The 19,736-nt window shown below is 45.6% G+C and overlaps 1 protein-coding gene across 2 annotated transcripts in view; it reads left to right on the top strand.

Moving 5' to 3' along the window:
- The first annotated feature begins 5,851 nt into the window (after window positions 1–5,851).
- Window positions 5,852–19,736, top strand: part of STK38L (serine/threonine kinase 38 like) — a 45,388-nt gene continuing 31,503 nt past the window's right edge. The window contains exon 1 of one of the 2 annotated variants that reach the window (XM_088454844.1): window positions 5,852–5,982. The gene's annotated coding sequence lies outside the window, so the exon portion shown is untranslated. The remainder of the gene's footprint in view (window positions 5,983–19,736) is intronic. The other variant, XM_088454845.1, reaches the window with a different exon arrangement.

The following is a 19,736-nucleotide window of genomic DNA, read 5'->3' on the forward strand; positions in this document are numbered from 1 at the left end:
TAACTTCCATTACAACTCCCATGCCATTCTCCTCATATAGCGCCAGATTTGATGGTTATCCAGTCACTACCCTTAATTTGTCTTTTGTGGTGTCACTGCCCTTACCCTGTCCTTTGTGGCTGTCACTGCCCTTACCGTGTCCTTTGTGGCTGTCACTGCCCTTACCCTGACTTTCCTTACCCTGTCCTTTGTGGCTGTCACTGCCCTTACCCTGTCCTTTGTGGCTGTCACTGCCCTTACCCTGACTTTCCTTACCCTGTCCTTTGTGGCTGTCACTGCCCTTACCCTGACTTTCCTTACCCTGTCCTTAGTGGCGTCCCTGCCCTTACCCTGTCCTTTGTGGCTGTCCCTGCCCTTACCCTGACTTCCCTTACCCTCTTTTGTGGTGTCCCTGCCCTTACCATGACTTCCCTTACCCTCTCCTTTGTGGTGTCCCTGCCCTTACCCTGACTTTCCTTACCCTGTCCTTTGTGGCTGTCACTGCCCTTACCCTGACTTCCCTTACCCTGTCCTTTGTGCTGTCACTGCCCTTACCCTGACTTTCCTTACCTTGTCCTTTGTGGCTGTCACTGCCGTTACCCTGACTTCCCTTACCCTGTCCTTTGTGCTGTCCCTGCCCTTACCCTGACTTTCCTTACCCTGTCCTTTGTGCTGTCCCTGCCCTTACCCTGACATTCCATACCCTGTCGTTTGTGGCTGTCACTGCCTTTACCCTGACTTTCTTATTCTGACTTTCCTTACCCTGTCCTTTGTGGTGTCCTTGCTCTTACCCTGTCCTTTGTGGAGTCCCTGCCCTTACCCTGACTTTCCTTACCCGGTCCTTTGTAGCCATTACTACCCTTACCCTGTCCTTTGTGGAGTCCCTGCCCTTATCCTGACTTTCCTGTGTCCTTTGTAGCCATCACTGCCCTTACCCTGTCCTTTGTAGCCATCACTGCCCTTATCCTGTCTTTTGAAGCTGCCACTGCCCTTACCCTATCCTTTGTGGCTGTCCTTTATAGCAGTCTTTGCCCTTACCCTGTCCTTCCTTAAACTGTCCTTTGTAGCTGTCGCTGCCCTTACCATGTCCTTTGTGGCCGTCGCTGCCCTTACCCTGTCCTTTGTAGCTGTCTCAGCACTTACCCTGTCCTTTGTGGCATCACTGTCCTTACTCTGTACTTTGTGTTTGTCACTTCCCTTGCCCTGTCCTTCCTTATCCTGTCCTTTGTAGCCATCACTGCCCTTACACTGTCATTCCTTACCCTGTCCTTTGTAGCCGTCACTGCCTTACCCTGTCCTTCCTTACTCTGTCCTTCATAGCCGTCACTGCGTTTACCCTGTCGTTCCTTACGCTGTCCCTTGTAGCCATCACTGCACTTACCCTGTCCTTCTTTGCCCTGTCCTTTGTAGCTGTCGCTGCCCTTACCCTATCCTTTGTGGCCATCGCTGCACTTACCATGTCCATTGTGGCCGTCGCTGCCCTTTCCCTGTACTTTGTGTCCATCGCTGCCCTTACCCTGTCTTTTGCAGCCGTCACTGCCCTTACCATGTCCTTTGTGGCTGTCCTTTATAGCAGTCTTTGCCCTTACCCTGTCCTTCCTTAAACTGTCCTTTGTAGCTGTCGCTGCCCTTACCCTGTCCTTTGTGGCCATCGCTGCCCTTACCCTGTCCTTTGTAGCTGTCTCAGCACTTACCCTGTCCTTTGTGGAGTCCCTGCCCTTACCCTGACTTTCCTTACCCTGTCCTTTGTAGCCATTACTACCCTTACCCTGTCCTTTGTGGAGTCCCTGCCCTTACCCTGACTTTCCTGTGTCCTTTGTAGCCATCACTGCCCTTACCCTGTCCTTTGTAGCCATCACTGCCCTTACCCTGTCTTTTGTAGCTGCCACTGCCCTTACCCTATCCTTTGTGGCTGTCCTTTATAGCAGTCTTTGCCCTTACCCTGTCCTTCCTTAAACAGTCCTTTGTAGCTGTCGCTGCCCTTACCATGTCCTTTGTGGCCGTCGCTGCCCTTACCCTGTCCTTTGTAACTGTCTCAGCACTTACCCTGTCCTTTGTGGCATCACTGTCCTTACTCTGTACTTTGTGTCTGTCACTTCCCTTGCCCTGTCCTTCCTTATCCTGTCCTTTGTAGCCATCACTGCCCTTACACTGTCATTCCTTACCCTGTCCTTTGTAGCCGTCACTGCCTTACCCTGTCCTTCTTTGCCCTGTCCTTTGTAGCTGTCGCTGCCCTTACTCTATCCTTTGTGGCCATCGCTGCACTTACCATGTCCTTTGTGGCCGTCGCTGCCCTTACCCTGTACTTTGTGTCCATCGCTGCCCTTACCCTGTCTTTTGTAGCCGTCACTGCCCTTACCCTGTCCTTTGTGGCTGTCGCTGCCCTTACCCTGTCCTTTGTGGCGTTACTGTCCTTACCCAGTACTTTGTGGCCGTCGCTGCCCTTACCATGTCATTTGTAGCTGTTGCTGCCCTTATCCGGTCCTTTGTGGCATTGCTGCCCTTACCCTGTCCTTTGTGTCTGTCGCTGCCCTTACCATGTGCTTTGTGGCTGTCGCTGCCCTTACCCTGTCCTTTGTAGCTGTCGCTGCCCTTACCCTGTCCTTTGTGGCTGTCGCTGCCCTTACTGTCCTTTGTGTCATCACTGTCCTTTGTAGCGGTTGCTGCCCTTACCATGTCCTTTGTGTTGTCACTATCCTTACCCTGTTTTTTTGTAGCTGTCGCTGCCCTTACCCTGTCCTTTGCTGTCGCTGCCCTTACCCTGTCCTTTGTGGCTGTCACTGCTCTTACCCTGTCCTTTGCTGTCGCTACCCTTACCCTGTCTTTTGTGGCGTCACTGTCCTTACCCTGTCTTTTGTGGCCGTCGCTGCCCATACCCTGTCTTTTGTGGCTGTCGCTGCCTTTACCCTGTCCTTTGTGTCCGTTGCTGCCCTTACCCTGTCCTTTTTGGGGTTACTGTCCTTACCCTGTCTTTTGTAGCCATTGCTGACTATACCCTGTCCTTTGTGGCCGTCGCTGCCCTTACCCTGTCCTTTGTGGCTGTCCCTGCCCTTACCCTGTCCTTTGTAGCCGTCGCTGCCCTTACCCTGTCCTTTGTAGCCGTCGCTGCCCTTACCCTGTCCTTTGTGGCCGTCACTGCCCTTACCCTGTCCTTTGTGGCCGTCGCTGCCCTTACCCTGTCATTTGTGGCTGTCGCTGCCCTTACCCTGTCATTTGTGGCTGTCGCTGCCCTTACCCTGTCCTTTGTGGCTGTTGCTGCCCTTACCCTGTCCTTTGTGGCTGTTGCTGCCCTTACCCTGTCCTTTGTATCCGTCGCTGCCCTTACCCTGTCATTTGTGGCTGTTGCTGCCCTTACCCTGTCATTTGTGGCTGTTGCTGCCCTTACCCTGTCATTTGTACCCATCGCTGCTCTTACCATGTCCTTTGTGGCGTCACTATCCTTACCCTGTTTTTTACCCTTACCCTGTCCTTTGTGACCGTAGCTGCCCTTACCATGTCCTTTGTAGCTGTTGCTGCCCTTACCCTGTCTTTTGTGGCGTCGCTGTCCTTATGGTTTTTCTATTGTCTGGAGGACTACTACTCCCAGCACAATTCACTTGTGCATTATAGTGACAGTCTACTCTGCTGACAGACTGCATTGATCACTTACATCAGATATATGAAATGGAGTAAATATCAGTCAAAACTCCAATATATATATATATATATATATATATATATATATAGAAAACACATATGTAATAACATACAATTACTGACAACACTTGTCTTTTGAATATCAATTAAAAAATGTTTGTGCACTCAACATAGCTGCAATAGTTCTCCTCAATATAATGATTCAAATGTGTCCCTTTACCAGTATTCAAGCTGGCTCAATATATGTCCCTAGAGCGCTATTTTCATCTTGTATAGTGCACTCCAAGGTGTACAGACAAGGTCACAGATCATTAAACCTGCAGCGGCAACGGCAAATTGAAGTTGCTGGGGATAATCCAAATATTCACCAAGTGCTAGCCGGGCATTTCCCTGCTGACAAGTCCATATGTAAATGAGTTGATCCCTCACTGTCAGCACAGTAAGGGTGGGATGTACTAAACATCGCTTCCAAGGTTGAAACGCCTCTCTTCGGGTACATACCGCGGTATGTACTTAAAAATGTGATTTACATCGAAAAGGACAGCTCTCCCGATAAGAGCTGTCCTTTGCGATGCCCTCGGACAGAGGGACCCTTTCGGGTTTAACACCTAGAAGTCCCTCTGGCGTCCTTCAGCGCAAGGGGTGACCTCTCAGGGTAAGCATTCCGATAAGAAGCCCATAGGCTTCTATTGGGTAAAGCCACCCGAAGCACCGTAATGCAGTGCATGCTTAGTACATATGGAAAATGCAGTAAAACCCCCATTTCCCCTTTAGTACATCCCGAACTAAGTGCATTCTGGATGTGCCGACTGAAGACAGGTTTGTACGGAGCTCACAGAGCGATCAGAAACCAACAGGAAAGAGCTTGCCGGTCATGCAGCGGTAAAATCCTATATAGCGCGAATGCTGACACCATCGGGGGTACTTACAATTGGGGTCATGACGCGTTTTGCCTGTTATCAGAAGAGGCTTTTTCAAAGAATCTTTTTTAAAAAGCCTCTCGTTATAACAGGCAAAACGCGTCAGAGACCCCGATTGTGAGTACCCCCGCTGGTGATGTCAGCATTCACATTCTAGGCAAGTATGGATTTACTAAGATCCAGAATGCTAAGCATTGTGGAGTTTGGTCCCCACAGCTTACTCCATCTGAAGGCCGCCGCATTGTGCCTATGAGCTGCACATCACAAAAATGACTGGGAGAGGGTCCCGGAGAAGCCCTCCACAGCAATGTCTGCTGCTCATGCGCGGTCCGTCAGGCGCAGGAGTCTGACACAGGAGTGAAGAGACAGCTTTAAGCCATACTTACCGACATTCTACATTCTCTCGCCAGGTCAGTGCAGCAGGGGGGGTGCGGGCGGCTTAAGTGGGCGGTGCGATCGCGTCATTGAGGCTCCGCCCCTTGCTATATAATAAAGCAGGGGGCAGGCTACAATGACGTGATTCAGCGCGAATCGTGATATCGGCCTCCGAACTGCCCACTTTCGCGAGCGGGCGGCTGGAAGCCATCCCGGGGGACTTGCCTACTCTTGCAGTGTGTCGGGAGCAGCACCTGATTTTCTGGAGGCTCCCGGCAGTCCTGGGAGAGTAGGGAAGTAACCTTTAAGCCCATTGCAGGGACCTGTCCCTGTGGGTGCGATTTCATACATTCCTGCGCTATCACATCCTCACCGCGATCATGGGGTGCTAATAGGATTGGTGATAAATGGGCCCCTATATAAGGAGGATCTCTGCAGAAGGCATTAGCAAAGGCAGCCAGCAGAAAACGTAATTTGGGTGAATAATTTGATTAATTATTGCTGGATATGTATATAAGGCAGAGTGAGGGGAAAAGACCTGTCTGCCAGTGAGGGTGAGCCTCATGCTGTGACAAGTCTGTCTTATAGCACAGATGTGTGTGAACACCTTCAGTTATAAGAATTTTGTAGTTCAGTAGTAGTAGCAGGAGCCAGGACTCAGCAGAGAAGTGATATCAGGATCAGGACATCAGAGGTGGAGTTACTAAGGACTGTCCTCGTATTTGACCACCACCCACCGAAGCTGAAATAATTGTTGCAGTGAGTTTGGTCCACCAAAACATGGCCGCTCGACTACAATGCAGAACCGCGATGCGGGGGACAGTTGTGTGGAGCAGACGGACCCTCTAGCGGGAGGCGGAGCGAGTGGGTGATGTCAGTGTGTGGGGGGCGTGTCCCTGTACAGGATCCTGCTGCGGGTGTGACAGGGGGCGTGTCTCTCGGCAGGGACAGGTGCGCAGATCTCGCGAGTGGTGGAGATCTGGGAGCTGGGCAGGAGGAGGAGGACGGCTCAGTCCTCCGAGCTCTGGGGACCGGTGCGAGGTGACACATCCCGGGGAGAGGAGAAGGAGAGGTGAGCCGCTCATACTACGGGTGTAGGTGTGCCTGAGCTGCCATAAAGCCCTGTACTGCTCTCTACTACTATATACCATCTGTACATGAGCCTGTACTCTCTGTATGTATCTTACTATACTGACCTGCGATACCCTACCAATACTAATATATATTACTCACCTCTCCTATCACCTATATGTATATAGTATTATTATATATCACTACTGTACTCTATATACATCACTATACTGACCTGTAATATCCTACCAATACTAATATACATCACTGACCTCTCCTATCACCTATATGTATATAGTATTATTATATATCACTACTGTACTCTATATACATCACTATACTGACCTGTAATACCCTACCAATACTAATATATATTACTCACCTCTCCTATCACCTATATGTATATAGTATTATTATATATCACTACTGTACTCTATATACATCACTATACTGACCTGTAATACCCTACCAATACTAATATATATTACTCACCTCTCCTATCACCTATATGTATATAGTATTATTATATATCACTACTGTACTCTATATACATCACTATACTGACCTGTAATATCCTACCAATACTAATATACATCACTGACCTCTCCTATCACCTATATGTATATAGTATTATTATATATCACTACTGTACACTATATACATCACTATACTGACCTGTAATATCCTACCAATACTAATATATATTACTCACCTCTCCTATCACCTATATGTATATAGTATTATTATATATCACTACTGTACTCTATATACATCACTATACTGACCTGTAATATCCTACCAATACTAATATACATCACTGACCTCTCCTATTACTTATATGTATATATTATTATTGTATATCACTACTGTACACTATATACATCACTATACTGACCTGTAATATCCTACCAATACTAATATACATCACTGACCTCTCCTATTACTTATATGTATATATTATTATTGTATATCACTACTGTACACTATATACATCACTATACTGACCTGCGATACCCTACCAATACTAATATATATTACTCACCTCTCCTATCACCTATATGTATATAGTATTATTATATATCACTACTGTACACTATATACATCACTATACTGACCTGTAATATCCTACCAATACTAATATACATCACTGTCCTCTCCTATCACTTATATGTATATAGTATTATTATATATCATTACTGTACTCTATATACATCACTATACTGAACTGTAATATCCTACCAATACTAATATACATCACTGACCTCTCCTATCACTTATATGTATATAGTATTATTGTATATCACTACTGTATTCCTATATACATCACTATACTGACCTGTAATATCCTACCAATACTAATATACATCACTGACCTCTCCTATTACTTATATGTATATAGTATTATTGTATATCACTACTGTACACTATATACATCACTATACTGACCTGTAATATCCTACCAATACTAATATACATCACTGACCTCACCTATCATTTATATGTATATAGTATTATTGTATATCACTACTGTACTCTATATACATCACTATACTGACCTGTAATATCCTACCAATACTAATATACATCACTGTCCTCTCCTATCACTTATATGTATATAGTATTATTGTATATCACTACTGTACACTATATACATCACTATACTGACCTGTAATATCCTACCAATACTAATATACATCACTGTCCTCTCCTATCACTTATATGTATATATTATTATTGTATATCACTACTGTACACTATATACATCACTATACTGACCTGTAATATCCTACCAATACTAATATACATCACTGACCTCTCCTATTACTTATATGTATATAGTATTATTGGTGATCGGTAATGTTTAGCACTCCTGCTGCTGTGGGACTATACATCCAAGGCAGGTCCTGTTACAGTTTTGCTGTTAGGGCATATTAAAATATGTGGCAGGGCATTCTGGAATGTGTAGTTCTACAGTAGCTTGAGTGCCACACGCCTACCGTTACTCTATGTGCATCACTACAAAACTTTGGATTTAATTGTGCAGTACTGTAAGTGTTTTTTTATATTGTCTTCAGCCAGTAAAGCGCTGCTTTGAAATATTTAATATGTAAAACGTAGGCACGTGATTCATTATTTAGTATGTTTCGGACCGGACTTAACAGATAGGCGTTATGTGCCATGTAATAAAATGCTCCCATCATTACACTGCTTAGCAGCGCTCCTCGCATTGGCTGATGGGGGTAGCGCTCATTCATCGTGTCCGCGAGCAGCTGATTTCTCAATTTGTTTTTTTAACTGGTGTTTTGGAGCTTTCTGAGAACAGGGAACAAGATTATATACCTGTTTTTAATGACTGGTCACTACTGTATTATTATGTTATTATTATTTATTTATATGGCGCCACATGTGTTCCGCAGCGCCTTACAAAGTACATAAACAAATAGGTTGAGATTACAGTGACTTACAGTACAGTACAATACATTACAGGACATGGATAATATACATTGCTACATTCGCGACCATAACACCCAGATAAGCAACAATGCAAAGCAACCAAGTGTTAGGTGCCCTGGTAGACAGTAAGAAGCAGATGTAAGGAGAAGCACAAAAGGGTAGAGGGCCCTGCTCATAAGAGCTTACATTCGAAAGTTCTACTGTATACATTAGACAGTTATTATATTGGGTGTTGGTGAATATATATATATATATATATATATATATATATAGCGTTCCCGCTAGGCTGCTTTAGCGGGGCGCGGCGCCCTGCCCTCCTTCTGGAGGTCAAAAAGCACCCTGCCCTCCAGGAGGAGGGCAAAAAGCGTCCTGCCCTTACAGCCTGCGGGAGCCGTTCTCACCCGCGGGACGCAGTGTCCCGCGGGTGGACAAACATGCGGTGATCCGGTCACCGCCGGAGAATAGACGCCGGGCGCATGCGCCCGGCATCTATTCTCCCTTTCTGCAGTGCTTGGGGGCTGCCCGGCATGTCCGTAAGCGCCGGGCACGCCCCCAAGTATGACGAAAAGGGGACGCGTCTTATAGACACGCCCCCTTTTCATAACCACGCCCCCTTTTCGGACGCGCACAAGATTGCCCTCTCTAGCTCCGGCGGCCCTGCCTGCCGCCGGAGCTAGAGGGAACACTATATATATATGTGTGTGTGTGTGTGTGTGTGTGTGTGTGTGTGTGTGTGTATATATGTATGTATATATATATATATATATATATATATATATATATTTATATATATATATATATATATATGTGTGTGTGTATATGTATGTACTCGGCAATGTGTATATTATATGTTGGCCTTCATTACTGTCCTCAGTGATTATATACTGTATGACAGTATATATTCATACTGCTACACTATTCAATGCATATAAGCCGTACTAAACCGTTACATGCTGCCCTGTATATAATATGATGTACTGTAGGATTATTACACTGAGCTATAATTATTCAGCACTGTTCATGATTCGCTATTAGGTCATATTTGCTACTTATTGAGCTGCCTTAGTTCATTATGTTTAATAGAAATGTGTTACAGTTTGAGATATTTCATTGCATTAGATGTTTATCTGAATCACTGTTTTACTTTGTTGTGTGATATGTATGAGTATTATATAATATGTAGATGTCCCTGTATTATATAATATCTGCCATCACGGTATGAATGTGTTAAAACCTGAAACCATGCTCACGCCTTACATTCTGCACAATGCCAAAAGAAAAGCAGGTAAGTAGTGTTAACTCTAGCACCCTGCACCTGTCACACCCCGTGCAGTTCTTCTCTCCTGCCTGGGGTGTCGCTCTCTGCTCTGGTGCTTCTAGCACACTCTGGTCTGTATCTGAGCACTTTGTTGCATCAGCTGAGTGTGCTAGAAGCACCAGAGCAGAGGGCGACACCCCAGGCAGGAAAGAGGAACTGCGCGGGGTGTGACAGGTGCAGGGTGCTAGAATGAAGACCAGATAAGTACAGCAGGCCTGCTCCAGGGAGCTTGCAATCTACCGTCCGTAGTAGCAATCACTCATTCATAGTAATCCAATATCTGGTTCACGTGATGGATAAACGTCGGGTGAACAGTCTCCAGTTGATCATGTTGTGGACTGGAAGCGGAACTTATATATAAAGTCACTTAACAGGGCACTGGGCCACCAAATGTGACCAGTGCTTCAGTGTCTGGAACTGTGCAGGAAGGATACAGTATCATTGTTCCACGTGACAGTCTCGCTACTGACGCCAGGTTCGTGTCAGCCGAAAACGCTGTCTCCTGGCGTCGTTCCAGAATATGTCGTAAATGCTGGACTGGGTGTGAGACCTGGAGATGGGCATGGTCTACAGAGAACATCCATGTCCTACTCATCAAACCATTGGCCGACCAGGTATGCAGGAGAAAGACTCGTCGTGGTAGCTGTTCCTCCTGCCAGGACAGAAATGCGCCAACATGGGACAGATTTGATAACTGTACCGTTAAGTAACAATTACCATTGAGCTTGGCTTCTAAGAGAACGACCATACCGATACCATGCCAGGCAAATGCGCCAACAGCACCATAAACAAGCCCTGGTGACTGCAGTTCCGTTGGGACTTCACGTGCATTTGTCTGTTCAATGTGGTGAAGGATAATTCATCTGACCATACCATCTTCCCCCAGGTCTCAGTAGACCCATAAACCAGCCTGGTTTTGCCTTTTAAATGATTGCCCCTAAAAAACATCAGCCAGACTTGCCGGGAACTCGCTGATCAAATTTACCACGTCATCTTGGTCCCTGAAATCCCTGTTGAACACAACCCAGCAATTACTCCTTTCATCTTCCAAAGCCACTTAGGTCCTCCTCTCACCGCCATGTTCCCTTTAATCACAGGCGACAACAGCGGCATATTCATACGTCACCCTGACCATGTGCGGGATAAGTCTGCTTAGTTGACGTACGAGCCTCACCTCTATGGTAGTCCCCTTTGCTTTCAGTTTACTTGGTGTCATCTGTTCAACCAGGTATTTATTTTATTTTTGTCTGCGGAATATCATTTACAGAACAATTATTTTAAGGGGACTTTTATGGCTAAGTCACCGCTTGTGTTCTGGGTTTTCATCTCTGATTGTGGATTATCCATCATTATTAAGTAGGGAAACCTGTCGTTTAAATCCCCCTTTTATCAGCTGCTGCTTATGGCTCCTACAGTGCTGCCGTTCAGTAGTCTTCATTCCAGCACCCTGCATCTGTCACTCCTCGTGCAGTTCCTCTTTCCTGCCTGGGGTGTCGCTCTCTGCTCTGGTGCTTCTAACACACTCCGCTGATGCAACAAACGGCTGAGAATCAGCCATTTGTGTGGTAGTATCACCAGAGCGCAGAGCGACACCCCAGGCAGGAAAGAGTAGCTGCACGGGCTGTGACAGGTGCAGGGTGCTAGAATGATCACTAGTTCGGCTGTAAGAAAGCACTGGAGGCTGTATACAATATTACTCAGCTTCTAATTCCTTGTATCTCAGTCAAGTAAAAGACAATTATCCTTTTTATATAATATATTTCTGCACCAGCAGTCACTGTAAGGTTGGGGATCCTGCCCTGAGAGCCTTCCCAGTGTGCTGTGAGACCCTCAGATAAAGCATTGGGGGGGGGGGGGCTAGGGGTTGCTCTACACCAGGAGTCTTCAACATTGGCCCTCCAGCTGCTGTGGAACTACACATCCCAGCATGCACTGCCATAGTTTTAGCATGCTGTTATGTGCATGCTGGGATGTGTAGTTCCACAGCAGCTGGAGGGCCAAGGTTGAAGACCCCTGCACCAAACAGGTGACTTTTAAAGGACCAGTCCTACGTGTCCTGGGCCGGACGTTTACTGTGGGTTTTCTTGTTTAAGACATCTAGAAGGACAGTCGGCATATTTGTATTTCAAAGGACAGAATTCTTTTTTTTTTTTTTTTTATTTCACTGAAAATATTAATTAGTGAGTCATGTAATTTGTTGTACGTTTAATGTCGGCAAGGTCCAATCTGCGTTATATATATTGCGCCCACCACGGCAAGTTTTCTGAGCAGCATTGTGAGTGACGGCTAGCTCGAGAGATAGATATATCTATCTAGCTATTTATTTATTTATTTGTACAAACGCTGTAACCAGTCACACCATAAAGGTGACCGCTGGTTTTATTATTTCTTAGTATAATTGTGCATACACACGGTCAGATTTTTCCTTCAGATATGAACGATAACGATTTAAAAATCGTTCAGTCGTTCATATCTGAAGGAAAATCGTTCATATCTGACATGCCTGAACGATGGACGATCAACGATGCGCGTTCCCGATGGTCAGATAACGATATCTGACATCTGATGGGTTTGCAGTCAGACTTGGACGATTCCATTCATTTTAATGCAGTCAAATATCGTTCAAATTGTTCAAAACTTTGGTAAAATCGTTCAAATCGTTTAATCGTTCAATCGTTCATCTGACAAGTCTGACAAATCTGACCGTGTGTATGCTCCATTATTCGGGAGGCCAGGAACAGGTGTAGAGGCTAGCAATCCTCTTTCTAGCACTTACTATAAGCAGTGTAGCTGTTTGTGTTTCTGTCTGTGCACTATGTCTGTGTTAGGCAGTGATGATGACACCACGCACACACGTGTAATGTATGATGTTTGTGTTTCTGTCTGTGCACTATGTCTGTGTTAGGCAGTGATGATGACACAACGCACACACGTGTAATGTATGATGTTTGTGTTTCTGTCTGTGCACAATGTCTGTGTTAGGCAGTGATGATGACACCACGCACACACGTGTAATGTATGATGTTTGTGTTTCTGTCTGTGCACTATGTCTGTGTTAGGCAGTGATGATGACACAACGCACACACGTGTAATGTATGATGTTTGTGTTTCTGTCTGTGCACTATGTCTGTGTTAGGCAGTGATGATGACACAACACACACACGTGTAATGTATGATGTTTGTATTTCTGTCTGTGCACTATGTCTGTGTTAGGCAGTGATGATGACACAACACACACACGTGTAATGTATGATGTTTGTATTTCTGTCTGTGCACTATGTCTGTGTTAGGCAGTGATGATGACACAACACACACACGTGTAATGTATGATGTTTGTATTTCTGTCTGTGCACTATGTCTGTGTTAGGCAGTGATGATGACACAACACACACACGTGTAATGTATGATGTTTGTATTTCTGTCTGTGCACTATGTCTGTGTTAGGCAGTGATGATGACACCACGCACACACGTGTAATGTATGATGTTTGTATTTCTGTCTGTGCACTATGGCCCTCATTCAGAGCCGCTCGTTAGCGGCAGTACGCTCGTTCCGAGCGATGTTTGCACATCTGCGCATGCGTACGGTTTTTAGTACGCATGCGCGAACCAGTCAGTGCGGCCGAAAATCGTTGGTACGCAATATAGCGAGTGCCTGCTATTTTGAGTGACAGAATGAGGCGTATGTGGGTGGTAACAGGGGAAGGTGCTTGAAAACGGGGAGTGGAGATCCGAACGCAGGCGTGCTTAAAGGTCAAAACGGGCGTTTTATGGGTGTGCATATTTAAAACAGCAGCGTCAGTGACCACGTCACTGGGTTATTTTATAGCCAGAACTGCTCGCAAATTTGTGGTAGCAAACACCAACCACAAGAATAGCGAGCAGTTCATACGCTGGTCGATGTACTCGATTAATCTAATAAATAGCGGACATGACGTAGGATGCGAGCGGCCAGGGGGCGTTTTTAACAAATAAACGAGCGTATGTTTTGCTCGCTCGTTCAGACTTAGAGGTGTGAACAGACTGCAATGTGCGTACGGATCATTTGAATAGCCACCCCTTGTTTTTAAACGAGCGACCACAAATAGCGAACGGCTCTGAATGAGGGCCTATGTCTGTGTTAGGCAGTGATGATGACACCACGCACACACGTGTAATGTATGATGTTTGTATTTCTGTCTGTGCACTATGTCTGTGTTAGGCAGTGATGATGACACCACGCACACACGTGTAATGTATGATGTTTGTATTTCTGTCTGTGCACTATGTCTGTGTTAGGCAGTGATGATGACACCACGCACACACGTGTAATGTATGATGTTTGTGTTTCTGTCTGTGCACTATGTCTGTGTTAGGCAGTGATGATGACACAACGCACACACGTGTAATGTATGATGTTTGTGTTTCTGTCTGTGCACTATGTCTGTGTTAGGCAGTGATGATGACACAACGCACACACGTGTAATGTATGATGTTTGTGTTTCTGTCTGTGCACTATGTCTGTGTTAGGCAGTGATGATGACACAACGCACACACGTGTAATGTATGATGTTTGTATTTCTGTCTGTGCACTATGTCTGTGTTAGGCAGTGATGATGACACCACGCACACACGTGTAATGTATGATGTTTTGTTTACACTGCCGTCCGGTATCCACAACCGGTATGATTACAGGTAGTAATTAGAGACACGAGGCTCCACACCCCGTGTGTCCTCCGTGTAGCTGCATAGTGAATCAGCGTGACGCTTCTATTGTAGATGTCTCTATGTCCGGATGCTGCATCTAAGATATGGGAAAATCATTTCATGCAGACATAAATATATAGGGACAGACGGGGCCTAGTGGTTACTTAGCAGACACGAATACGAAGATTTGTGCTGTGTTTCGCCGTCTCTTCTCTTCTTTTCTCACGATATTTGATCGATTTTATAAAAAAATAATGTTTTTGTTGCTTCGTACTTTTTTATATTGAAGTGTTTGTGATTTCCATGTAACGGATTCTCTGTACAGCGCTGCGGACACTTGGTGGTGCCCTATGTTATCAATAAAGGACAATCAGCATTGTAATATTTTTGAGGTTATGTAAGAAAGTTGCTGAGTCCTCTGACTGCTACCTGTGCTAAGGGCTGCGGTATATTAAGTCGACATGTTCAGAATGTCGACATTGTAAGTTTCAGCAGTCGGCAACGCGATTTTAAATTTCACTTTGAATGTAAACCTAACCCTAAAATCTGCTGTTAGCTTTCACGGGGCCTTTTTTTAAATTTTTTTTTTATTAGAGTGGCTCTGATGTAATGGGCGCCAGACGGAGCAATTCGATTGTTGCTCCGTTCCGGCGCGAATAGCCGCAGGAGCGCACATTTTTTTGCTCAGACTCCTGAGGCGGCGAGCAGAAATGTGCGATAAGTCTGTGGTTTGGGGCGCGCTAACCAGGATTTTAGACAGGTTTAGCTGTTTTATTCAGCTAGCGCAATAATAAAACAATTTAATATTCTATTTAGACCGGGGATAAGGTGCGATCGGGCGTGCAAAAAAAAAATGTAATCACTCCCATAATGTTTACATTCTGACCACAAACCTGTCCTAAGGACCTGGCGGAGAGATTGCGCGCTGCCGGCCTGGACTTACTCTTGGCGTTGCTGTGCATGTACCTTAGACTGTATAAGTGCAGCGTGTATATATGCTCTTTGGTTACAGATGAAGGTGCTTTGCACACGTTATCTGGGAGGGCAGCTTTGTATTTCCTGCTGAAAATGTCTCTTTCCTTGACCAGGCCTTGCTTGTCTCGGGCTGGTTATACATCCTCTTACTGATGTGTGTGTGTCTACCTATCATTTATCATCCAGCTTAGTGCCGGGTTACTGACGGGAGTAATGTGTGATATGTGGCAGGGAGGCGATATGGGTGCAGCCCGCATAACCGCGCAGGGCCCATCGCAGAGATAGAAGCTTAGAAGCCAGGGGTATGGACTCCCGGCTGTATAATTATCCCCTGGCTCGTTCTGTGCACCCTGAACTCTACGTCGCTGTCATAGTTGCGTTTCCTTCTTTGTAGTTTGCGGTGTCGCTTTAGTTTGCAGGATTCAGGATATACAGTGCTTGCAGGTCGTTCCTCTGTGGTGCCAGGAGCTTGTTTCATGGGCGCCCAGTTTTCATCCGTGAGCGCCAACCTTTCACTCTCCGTACGATTGTTTGTTGCGCTAATGCTCGTTTGTGATGTGTTCTCCCTGATTGTACAGCGCTGCGGAATTTGCTGTCGCTATGTAAGGGCTTCGTACTGAATAATAAGTCCATCCTTTGGAGGCGTTTCTGGATACTTTAGCTGTTTAATGTGGAAAATAAGCCAAAAGGCCTAACCCCTATCAGTTAAATCTGTTCGCTGATACGCTGCCTTTAGTGGAGCCACTGAAGTGCGTACGTAATACACCGTATCGCTCCCATCCTCCTATTCCGTCCTCCGTCTACCCCGGCACATCCCAAACTTATCATACTTTGAAATGTATTTAATTTTTGCTGCTTGCTACTGACCTGTCCCGTCATTATGTCGGCAGCCTCACCTCCTTCATCCATCCGCCGCCATCTTTATCCTTGCGCAATGGCACCAGCCCCCTATCTGGACTGATTTCAGGCGGATTTCTGCGTGCGCACATCACTGCAGTGCCCGCCGCTCCGTCTGCACAACCTCACTAAGCTTAGCCTACGTGTCACTGCTCGTGCCGCAAATGGAAGTGTGCGCTCATTGAGACGGAATGACCAACCAAAAGACACATTTGACACCTAAAATTTAGAATGTAAGCTCTTTTGAGCAGGGCCCTCTACCCTCTTGTGCTTCTCCCTACTGTATTTTCATTTATCTCTTACTCCCCTCTAGGGCAACTAACACTTGGCTGCTTATGTGGGCGTAAAGGTCGCTAATATAGCAATATTTATTGTACTTGTCCGTGTATTGTATTGTATTGTAAGGCGCTGGTTACTTATTTGTTTGTGTACTATGTAAGGCGCTGCGGAACGCTTATGGCGCCATATAAATAAATGATGATAATAATAGTAAAAGGTGGATTTATCCAACCACTGCACCTCACACGGATGTTTACATCTACAAATAAGATAATGTAAACAATATTTAATGTTTTAATAATATTGCTCTATGAAGTATTTTGTTTAGTATTAGTATTATTATTAGTGGAGAGCTCTCTGGACCTCAGATTGAACATAGGAATATCTGTGGTTTTTTTGGATAAAGAATTCCAGATAAGCATTTAATATTTTATTTATTTGGTACAAGTTTAATCTTCTGCATCACTGTACTGTAGTTACAGCATATGTTGTTTATAACTAATGCAGCATTAATAGGTTTCTAGTTAGAACTAAACGCATTAGTTGTAGGTGTGTTTAATAGAACAAATTTGCCCTTTGTAACACATTACACAAACGTGCGACTGTGTCTCATGGCTACAGAATAACGAGCCACAGATTAGAGCTAGTAAAAAATATGGGTAAATTATAAGGCGAACACTATAGAGTCAGATAAAAGTTATCTATGAGGATAGGGTGCTAACAGCCAATGAGACGATCGCTTTCATTTTCGTAAACCTGTGCTACAGAAATGACAGAATCTGATTGGTCGCTGTGAGGTGTAACACCCTTTTTTATCTAGTTACCTTTGCACCAGTGTTGATAAATATCCCCAGTTATTGTTGGTTTGTACATGGGCAGTCTTTCCGTCAGATTAAATTCAAGTGTAAGAATCCCATTGGTTATCTGCGAAAGGAGGCGGGGTCTGAATAAATCCTAAACCTGGCTGCAGGTTATGGGATGTGCTGGGAGAGGCCTCACAGTCAATCAATAGTGCAGTGAATTAGGTGCTGCTTTGCCCACAGGTTACATGGTGTTTGTACCTCTGATAGTGACATTAGCGAATGCAACATAATGCCGTCTCCTGTGGTAAATATTACAGAAACGCCAAATGCAATGGACCGGATTGACAGCGTGGTCTATTTAATAAATCTGGCTACACACGGTGCGATCCAGTGACCGACCGCCCGATATACTGGCACCCCCCCACATGCATAGCTCTGCATGGGATCGTTCGTCGATCCCCCAGATCAATTGAACATGCAGAAAAATCTGGAGGAGCAATGGACGGCCCCACGGGAACGCACAGCAGACAGTATCATGCCCGCACACGGAACGATATAGTTCAAAACCGTCGGATCGGCCGCTATATCTTTCCGTGTGTGGGGGCCTTTAGACCGTGGCAGCAGTATTTGTTGGCTCCGTATTGTAGCTTATCTGGGCCCAAAACCGATGCCCAAATTTATTCTGATTTATCTAGTTGATTGCTACTGCTGTATTGGGCAAAGTGGCTGAAAAATGGCCGCCATCGGCCCCTTGCGGGCAGAATTCATCTCCACCTGGCCCAAGTAAAGGACAGACTGGTCTCTTCAGATCTGGCCACCAAGCTGGACACTGATCTCGTTGCGCCGCTATTGGGAGAAGCACCATGAATGGTCCCTCATGTGGCCAACATAATAGGGGCTTGCAAATCGCTGTTAGGTCCAGAGAGGGCTTTTTTTTTTTTGTCTTCTATTTCATAATAAAAATATATATGTGTAATTTAATTACATTCAATTATATCTAAGGTGGATTTTTAAGTTTTGCATAAGACATCTTGTTCATGGACAAATTAGATCCTCAGAAATATGAAAAGGAGTTTGCACAGGTCACTAAGGGGTTAATGAAGGTCAGATTGTTTATGTGGTAAACGCAGTTCCTGGTGAGTGGTTTGAGGGCGGCCTCTTCCTCTTTACTCCGTGGAAGCGCGCCCACTGTTGTCAAATCATCTCTCGTTGCGTCATTGGTCCACGAAGTCCTTGTCCGACCTGGTCACACTCAGTAACCGTTATACTTTTATAACTCCTGCTGGTAAAATTGCCCAACTTCCTGTCAAACCGCCTCACGGTGGCTCATGCGAGAGTTGGACGGCTGCCATCTTGGTTTTCTATCTTCCGACACAAAAGCAAAAATGCTTTATTCAGGCTTCTCACTGAGGTTTTAACATTTTATTTAGGAATACTACTCGCCTCTTCCTACAAACAATAAAGAACGCGTCAGATAGCAGCCATTTCTTTATGTATTAGGAGCACTGATTGGGCGCTCGTTGCATCCATTTCGTAAGTGTTGTCATATAATCTACGGTATTGAACATACTTAGGACCGAATTCAATTAGGTGCGAAAACTGGCATCTGGTGAAAAGCATTCACCGATGCGATTTTTTTTTTTTTTTTCCGCGCATCCCGGCATATCGCGCTATTCAATTCCCAGACGTTTTCGCAGGTGTGAAAACTCCATAGGCAGAAACAGGCGAAAAGTTTTCACCACCTCAGAGGCAGGTGATAAGGTCTGTAAATCCCTATTTTGGCTTAAAAATGTGGGGACTTATGACCTCCATTCAGACCCACTCGCAAGTGCCTATGCGCTCGCAAGCGGGTCGATGGTGAGGCCCTGCGCACGCGCAGCAGCCGCAGTGCGCGTGCGCTAGCTCCGGAGCGAGTGACAAATTCACTCGCTCCGGGGCTCGCTACAAAAAGGGCGGCTGTTGATGTTGATCGACAGCTCGCCCTGTTTTGTAGGCGGGGAGGAGGGGTGGCTACCTGAAGGAACGCCTGCCGTTTGTAGGCGGCCCTACTGACATCAGCAGTGATGTCAGTAGGTAGCTTCCTGCTCTGTTAGAGCAGGAAGCTACCTGTGGCTTGCGGGAGACGAGACCCGACCCCAAGGGTCTCGACCATCACCTGGTCACTCGCTAAAGCTGTGGGTGGTCACCCACAGCTTAGCGAGCGGCCAGGAGGCCGGATTTTAAAGAGGAAGCGGCCCTGAAGGAAGCGGCTCTGAATGAGGTCCTTAGTTCAGGACCCTTTTGGACACCCACCCTAATGACTAATTGGGTAAAAACAAATTTAAAATTGGCTTCATTCCCCCCT

This window comes from Taudactylus pleione, unplaced genomic scaffold, assembly GCF_031769625.1.
Source record: "Taudactylus pleione unplaced genomic scaffold, aTauple2 ptg000634l, whole genome shotgun sequence".
In the NCBI taxonomy this organism is placed as follows: domain Eukaryota; kingdom Metazoa; phylum Chordata; class Amphibia; order Anura; family Myobatrachidae; genus Taudactylus; species Taudactylus pleione.